Source organism: Chiloscyllium plagiosum, unplaced genomic scaffold (assembly GCF_037043375.1).
Source record: "Chiloscyllium plagiosum isolate Xiang-an unplaced genomic scaffold, Cpla_swu_hap1 HiC_scaffold_21, whole genome shotgun sequence".
Taxonomy (NCBI): domain Eukaryota; kingdom Metazoa; phylum Chordata; class Chondrichthyes; order Orectolobiformes; family Hemiscylliidae; genus Chiloscyllium; species Chiloscyllium plagiosum.
In genome coordinates, this window is record NW_028270159.1 from 73,508,830 (window position 1) to 73,517,748 (window position 8,919).

Here is an 8,919-nt window from a genome sequence, read left to right on the forward strand (position 1 = left end):
AGGCAGACATTAAGAAGTAACACGATGCATTGTGGGAAGTCTCACCGTCATAATAATGGCTCGGTAAGACTCCGAGGTACAGCAGCAAGTTAAAGAGTTAGATGGGATACAATATCCTTGCTGAGCTACAGGCTGACCATTAAATAAAAAGTGCCAGTATGGTTCGCGGAAGTCCCAAATCAGGACCCAGCTCTCGGAGTCAGCTCTAGTTGATGATACGTATTCCAGAAGTGGACAGGAGTGAAAGTTACCACCTAATATTTTGTTTACAGAGATCAATAACAGATGTCCTTGATTAGAGGAACATTGTAAACTAATTGGCGGGGCTTTTCATGCTTGACCCACTAAGCTACATGCTCGAGTAATACATCACAATGGGAAAACATTAAGCAGGTGGACGGAGGGGCCTTGAACAGAGACGCTACACTTCGGCATTACCTTCTCGTGAGAGATGAACTAATTTATGTACAGGAGACTGTGAGACAGCTTATTAAAGCTGCATGCCAAGGACTAATGTTCTGCTGGGTGAGTGGCATTTCAGCGAAATGGTTCTTAACCGGGAGGGAAGCCATTAACAGCAAAATGATTTCCACAAACTCTCCTTTTTTAACGTAATCAGTTGAGCAGGTCAGGAACTTCAGTAAAAGAGGAATGTAAGCAGAGCCAGGAGATTGTATGGACAGGGAAGCTCAGAATCGGACAGATAGTCCTCAGAATAAGAGGTCTCAGCGCTGTTAGGTCTGGAGTCTGGGGCTCAGTGCCCGGACTAGCCAGGTGGATGCTGATCAGCTGAAATTATAATGGGACAGGGTGTAGCAGCAGTGAAACAAAGCATCCACAACCTACTTAATGAAATGATCAAGGACCGCGAGAAGTGAAAAGAAAACAAGGACAATACATCCTTGCAGTAGGGCGCTGCTGCAGGACCCGAGCGATGATCCCACCCAACTCCACATGTCCCACCGGGAGCTGGGCTCCCTTTGAGGCGGTGTTCTTTTGTAACGACATTTGTTCGTCCGCACGAATATTGCTTTGACTTTGACTACTGTGTGGCTTGCTCTCAGAACCAGGTACCGGCCTTGTCCACTCGGCTCCAATTTTCCCTCGTCCCAAGACTGGTTGTACCTGTGAATATAAACTTTGAAGAGTTTTTGTTAACTTGTGCAGATATTTCACACTTGTCCTCTACTATTGTGGAAGCAGTATCAGACGTTGGAAGGGTTCCCACTCATCTACTAAATACATTTGCGATTTTTAGGCAATATTTGCAACAACTTACTCGAGGTAATTCTATGAAATTAATTTGCGAACAAGTGAAATGGCCGACCACGCAAGCGAGTGGTTCGAGAACCCCCTCTTTCGAAAGTGTGGGATGACGCTCATAATCAGCTAAAACAGGCAAGATGTTTGCACATGGCTCCGTAATGGTGGGTCACACCAAAATCTCAACGAGAGTCAGTGAGTGGTTTTGCAAGTTTTCCTTATGCGAGGATGCAAGCATGTTGGTCTTAGCGTTAGCTCCAAGGCAGCCACACTGGCACTTCGCTCCTCAGTGGCCGCATTTCCATAGTTAAAGTAAGGGCCTGCCATTGGTCCGGGGGTTTTAGCTGGCTTGTTCCCAGTCCCAAAGATGTAGTACCGGGTCCTGCTGTCACGTTTTCCAGGTTCCTCTCCGGAATCAATTCTCAACAGTCGTTGCTGGGATGACATCTGAGGTTGATTCCGCCCCCCACGTGCATGTAATCTCAATCAACCTCTTCAGTGTTGGCACACGGCGTGCATGGATCGCGAGGTTGTTGGGTATATTGTGTTTTACCTGTAATTTGTATCGTGGCATGGTCTTGTTCTGGTCATCGCAATAGAAGATCACTGTTCACTCCATTTGCGAACAGAAATTCTTAGACGATTTAGAAATTGACAGTACTGAATTCATGATCTGTGGGAGAAAAGACATTCACAGACCTCGAGCTCCAGGCAGCAGAACATAAACATTCAGTGATAAACAAGCAAATGTGATTTCAACGCAAACCACAAAATGTTACCCTTTCTGCAAGCTTCAGTTACTCAGCGCTGAGGTGGGATCTTTCGCTCTCTGTCAACTTTCATCCCTTTCCAGTTTTTTTTTGGCATCTGTTTCTTCCTTGCTCGTTAGCGGAATGAAACATTCACATTTCAGAACAGTCAAAATGAGAGAGTTTCAATTCTAACAACATTTTCACGCCAAATTGTCTGTGCTTCTGATTTAATCCATGGCCCAGGGGAAGTATAATTGAGTCTTTAGTGGCCGTCAAATGTGTCGCCTAGACTAACTTCATCAATGTTTGGAAATCCTGAGGCATGCAACTATAACTACAGCAGTTTTGAACTCGCCAATTAAAAAATGTTGATCACGAGAGTGGATCAGGTCTTCGTGCATCATGCTCCAGATTTCAGAGCGGATCCAAGGCTTGTGAACTTGGATTTAACTCTCATAATCCTCGGACAAGCAAGTTTTTTTTAAAATTATCAATCACCGTAAATCATAAGATGCTTGCAGCATCATTGCCTTTCCAGAAATTTAGACCCTGTTGAATATTAACACGAAGAGCTTGTGGACAAGTATCGTGAGCTGCAACAGTATTTCGACCAGCTTTCTGCCCCTGGCCATCCCTCCTGCTCGTTTAACAAGCGATAACAGCGGCAATCCGGTCTGGGACGGTCGTTGTTTGGAACATTGGGGATTCGGGTGCTGGTATGGTGGGAGGGTTCAGGAAAGAGTTCCCTGGACGCTGATCTCGATTATGTTTATCGGGGGTTGATGGCTCTTTGCCACTTCCTTAAACTCAACAACTGAATTTCTGACCTTAAATGTTGCACCTCGTCTGTTTACCATGGCAAAACATAATCTCCTCTGAGCGGGCAAAGGTACGGCGACCCGTCGACACGAGATTGTCTCGAAACCCAGGGCTGCACTTTGATCTTGTTTGTAGAGTGATTCGATCGCTTCCTCACCTCGGCGGTCCCAGACGCAGAGCAGTCACCGACAGGCAAACAAAGAAGACATAAGCAAAGCCAAACAATAATGAAAAAAAGATAAAACTCTGGCACCGGGTCCAATTAATCAAGGCTTCACCAAGCCTGGCAATCAGCAACGTTTTTAATCCTGGACATTTAGACCTGTCCATCTTCCATGGCGCCACAAGGAATGAGCCTTCAGGCTGAGATCAGGAGTTTGCCAATTTATACATTAAGAGACCTAATATTTTGCCTTGCCTGAGGGGAACAGCCAGCAGGGGCAAGTCAGGATTAAATCCTTAACCAAATGTACTACTTTAATGTGATCATTTTATTATTTTGTCTTCCCTCAGGGGATCAGCCTGCAGGCTCAGGTCAGGATCATGCCCTTAATCAATTTTAGCGATTTGATTAGCTCTACACAATACTCACCATTTCTCATACACCAATTCAAGTTACTGATGACACTGACATCGGTTCGCACAAGGTCATCTATTGAAGGCGAAAATACCAGTTGTTCAACGAAATCTTGAGAGGCAGAACGCGAGCAGTAAGAATTTTATTTCAAGCTGAATCATAGGTAGAACCTCTGTCCTAACCGTGGATCGGTAGGACTCCGAAGCACAGCAGTAATTTACAGATCTATGTAGGAACCAAAAACCAGGCTGAGACACAGGCTGACCATTACTTACGAAGTGTCAGGATGGCCTCAGGAACTACTGAAACAGGGTTTAGCTATCGGCATCAGCCCTAATTGGAGCTATGTTTAACAAATGTGGTCCAGAATGAAAGTTATCACGCAAAATGCTTTTTACAAAGATCCGTTACACATATCAAACAGATGTCCTTTATTAGAGGAACCACACACATTGGCAATACACCATAACCTAATGTATGGAGCTAAACATGTTCGAGCAACGAAGCTACTTGCTCTCTCAATACATGACAGTGGGGAAACATTGAGCAGGCAAATCGAGGCGCCGTGAGCAGAGAAGATGCACATTGACAATATTCCCAGTGAGAGAGGAAAGAATCTATGTCTAGGATCATGCAAGCCAGACTCTCACAGCTACATGCCAAGTACGATTGTTCTGCTTGGTGAGGGGCACTTCAGCAAAATAGTTCCCCCACTGAGAGGATAATCATAACCAAAAAAAATGGCTCCCACACTCTGGTTTCCTCAGTCCCCGAGTCTACCTCTCTTATGTTCTGATATCTTAATTGCTTATTCATTTATGTTTTTGTTAAGATGTTGCAATTTTGTTATTCATGTATTCCCTTTTACGCTTACCATCTTATGATCATATTCTCTGATGCTCCTGCTTTCTTATTCTGTGACTTTTATTCTCCTCAGTTATTACATTCTTTATTCTGTTGTCTGATGTTATTATCTCCTACCCTTTTCTGTTCTCATTTCGTTATGTTATTCTGTCATTCATACCTTTACTGAGTTCCTTGTGTTATTATTCTATTGTGTTGATGTTCTGTTCGGTACTTCTCTTATGTTCTTATGGTCATATGTTCTCATTATTTTCTTCACATTCGATCTTTTGATTCAATTCTCCTCTCTTCTTATTCAGTCTGCTGTTCATTTCTTATGTACTTGTCTTATTGTGCTCTTAAGTTATTATGTTCTTATTCAGTTTTATCGTTATGTTCTCGTACTTTCATGTTATTATTAACTTACGTTCTTGTTTTCCGATCCTCTTATGTATTTTTTTTTACTGTGCTCATTATCATGTTCTATTATTCTCTGCTGTTCTTATTTTCTCATTCGGCTCTGTACTTACTCTCTTCTGTTATACTCTATTGTAATCGCATGCTATTAATTCAAATATTTTTATTCTTTTCTTTTCTCATTCTCTTAGTTTCTTACTCCTTTATGTTCTTCTAGGCCTGTATTCTTATTCATGTATGTTGTTACTCATGTACTTTATTCTCGTATCGTGTGTTATTTTATTAGATTCGTACTGTCTTATGTTGTTACGATCTTTTACTCTCATATTCTTATCATTTTCTTTCACATATTCTCTTCTGCTATTTTCCATTATGTCCTTATTGCCTTATGTACCATCCTCTTTTTTCTTGGTTGGTAATCTTATTCTCTTATTCAATGATGATTCTATTCACTTATATTCAGAATCTACTTTTCATATGACTTTGTATTCAATCGTTAATATCTGTTCCTCATCTCTTCTGTTTTTATTCTCTTGTATTCATTTTCCATGATATTCTTGTTCTCTTGTGTTCGTAATCTCTAATTTACTCACATGCACACGTATATTTTTTGGTGTGAATTTACACTTGCAGAGTTACATTGTACTTTGCTCAAAAACTGCATGCATCCATGAAGAACTCTGATCTCAAAAACTGCATGAATTTATGTAAAACTCTGTTATTTCACTTTTTAGTTTAGAATCAATCAAAAAATCAGGTCATAGACAGAGAACATAGGGGCCTAACACCTTCAACATATTGTCTCGCTATCACCATTGTTAACAGCTAACCCAAGAATGCAACTTAAAAGAAAAAAGGTTTTGTGATTTACGCGTGAAAGAAGTGAAACTATCACTGTATTCTAACAGATGAAAGGCTTAACAGACAACCAATTTTTCAATGTATAATTTCAGTTGCATCACATTGTAAATTTTTGCTATAAATTCTGTGTTACGATCGAGCCCTCCACTATCACCTGATGAAGGAGCGTCGCTCCAAACGCTCGTGTGCTTCCAATTAAACCTGTTGGACTATAACCTGGCGTTGTGAGATTTTTAACTTTGTACACTGAGCCGTTTCATTATAAACCAGTATCATTTCACTTTTCTCATCCTGCAAGGCAGTTACATACGCTTCAGTAACAATTTTCCGGTTCAAATATTTATAAAAATCACAGTTTTCCTGCATCTGTTTATAGTCTGTGTTTGGTTTACATTTAAAATCTAGCTTTCCTTCCTTTGTTGCTTGCTTAATGTTTTTAAAAAAAGTTTCGCAATCTTCCTGTTTCCCAGAAATCTCGGCTTCTTTGTAAGCCTGGACATTTCATTGGATCCCTTCCATTATGTCCTTGATTGTCCAAGGCTCGCTGTTCGTACCGCTATTATCTTTCTTTTAGACCAGAATGTGCTATCGATGAACATTGTAAAATATCTATTTTAAAGTCCTCCAGTGTTTCTCAGATATTTCGCCGTATAACTTGTTTTCCTCGTCTAATTTAGCCAGCTCCTTCTTCATTCCATACCTTCCCATGATTGAGCATAATTCACTGATTTCAGATGACATCACTTCACCCTCCATTGCTGTCTGAAAATCGATTGTACTGTTATCTCTCTTTCTGAGAGGCTCTTCAACGACGGTAAGTTATATTATGTATGATCTTATGCTCTGACCTTGTTAATCACTTATGTTTGTGCTGTCTTATCTTCATATTCGCTTTTGTTCGAATTCACCTCGACACTTATTTTCTAAGTCGCCATTGTAGGTATTCCATTTTGTTCTCATTATGTTATGTTCTTATTCTGTTGTGTTCTTCCTCTCTGATATTCTGTTTTCTGTTCTACTCTTATGTCCTTATTGTATTATTTTATCAGTCAGTGTTATTCTTATTGTTTTGGTCTTGAATTTGAGTATTCATGTTCGGAATCGCTTGTGCTCTGATGTTCTTGTTCTCCTCTGCTCTTATCCTCTTGTGTTCTTTTTTCTAAAATGTTCATATATTCCTGATATCTTATGTTGGTCTTTAGATATGTTGTTTTTCTCTTTTATGTTTTTGAATTTTCATTCTCTTACGTTCTTACCTGAATATTTACACATGTTGTTATGATCTTATTCTCTTGTGTTATATTTCACCTATGATATTATTATTTTACCTTCCTATTCCCTAATGTTTTATTTGCATATTTACTTATGTTCTGTTTTGCTTCTGTACTTATTCCCTTTCTTTATTAACTTACGTTTTTATTTTGTTGTTTTCTTATTCTCCAATGTTAATGTACTTATTCTCTTTTGTTGTCGTTTTTACCATTCCCTTATTTTCTTCCTAATGTTTTGTCTTATTATTTTATTCTCATGTGATGTCATTCTCTTATGTCCTCATTCTCTTCTTCTGTTATTCACTTGTAGTGTTATTGTCTTCATCTCTAAATTCCTTATTCACTTACATTTTATGCTGTTACTTATTATTGCCTTATGTTGTATTCTCACGTATTCCTATTCTCGTCAATTCGTTTTCTCCTACGTTAAAATTCTCTTATTCTCTTTTTCTACTATTCTTATTCTACACGAATCTTTTGCTTTCATTGTTTTATGTTCATATGCCATTAAACATATTCTTAATTTGTCTGTTTCAAATTCTTACGTTCATACGATTATCCGTGTTATTCTCTCTTCCGTTCTTATTGCTTGACGTTCCTACGTTCTGGTCACTCACCTTCTTATTCAATTACATTGAATTCTATTTTAATCTCCCAATTTTAGTCTCTTATGTTCTTCTTTTCCTAATCATAAATAATCATATTTACTTATTCACTTACATTCTTATTCTGCTTTTCTCTAATTTTGATTTTTTTATTCTCTTATGATCTTGTGTGTTATTCTTATGCTCTTTTTCTTTTATTTTCCTATTTTGCTGCTCTCTTATGTTCTTATTCACATCGCTTGATTTCTTTTCCGTTCTTATTATTTTATCTTATGAACTCCTTTTTTGTTCCTAAAAGCACTTTGCTTTTGTTTTCCGAAGGTCTTATTCTCGTAACATCGTACGTTCTTATACACTTACTCTACTGTACTTTGTATGTCCTCTATATTTATGTTCCAATTCACTTATTTTCGTATTTTCCATTTATATAATTCTCTGGTCCATGTGCTTATTCTCTCATGCTGTTCTGTTTCTGTTCTCCTGTTTAATTATTCCACTGTGATCCTATACTGTTATGGTCCTATTTTTGTACTCACTTATGTTGTTTTTTCGATTTAAATCTCATGTTTTTTTTATTCTATTTTAATATTTGCATATTCATAAATGTTGTTATTTTCTTATTCTCTTATACTCGTATATTGTCATTCTTTTATCTTATTATTCGCATAGGTTTTTCTTACTTTATCACCTTCTTCCCTTTTAATCTTCTTCACATATTTCACTACTCAAATTTTCTAACATTATCATTGTCTTACCTTCCCATTCTCTTATGATCTTATTCATATATTGACTTATAGACTGATGTTTTTGTTCCCTTATGTTTTTGTTCACTGTTGTTCTCACAGTCTCACGCTCTTATTTGCTTACTCACTTGTGTTTTGTTTTTGTATTTGTATCTGTACATATTCCCTTAAGCTGTTCGTAACTTTTATTGTCGTTTCGTTCAGGACTTATTTTCTTATGTTCTCCATCTCTTACATTCTCATATTCTCTTCTTCCATCATATCCCTCTTCCCATATTTATTACTCACTTATGTTCTTATTCTTTTGATCTCGAACTCTGTCACTCTTTTATTATATATACTTCTGCTCTTGTTCTCCCATCTTCTTATGCCCTTGTGTTCTTGTTCTGTTAAATTCATATGTTCCTCCTCTCTTCTGTTGGTATTCACTTATGTTGTTTTTCACCTTTGTTTTGTATTTATATTCTCTTCTGTTCTGAGTTTATTATTCATAAAATATCTTGCGTACTTATTATACTCCTTCTGTGTGTCATATGCTCTTATCATGTTGTCTCTGACGCTCTTATTATCTTAGATTCCTGTTCTGTAATGTTCTTATTTTCATGTTCACTTATGTTCTGATTCGCATAACATTTAATGTTGTCATTATCCTACTATGTAAATCTGTCCAGTTCTAATTCACTTTTGTTCTTATATTCAATATTATAGTTTTATTAAGTTCTCATTCCCTAATGTCTTCCTCGTTCATATGTTATTATCTCATTGTAT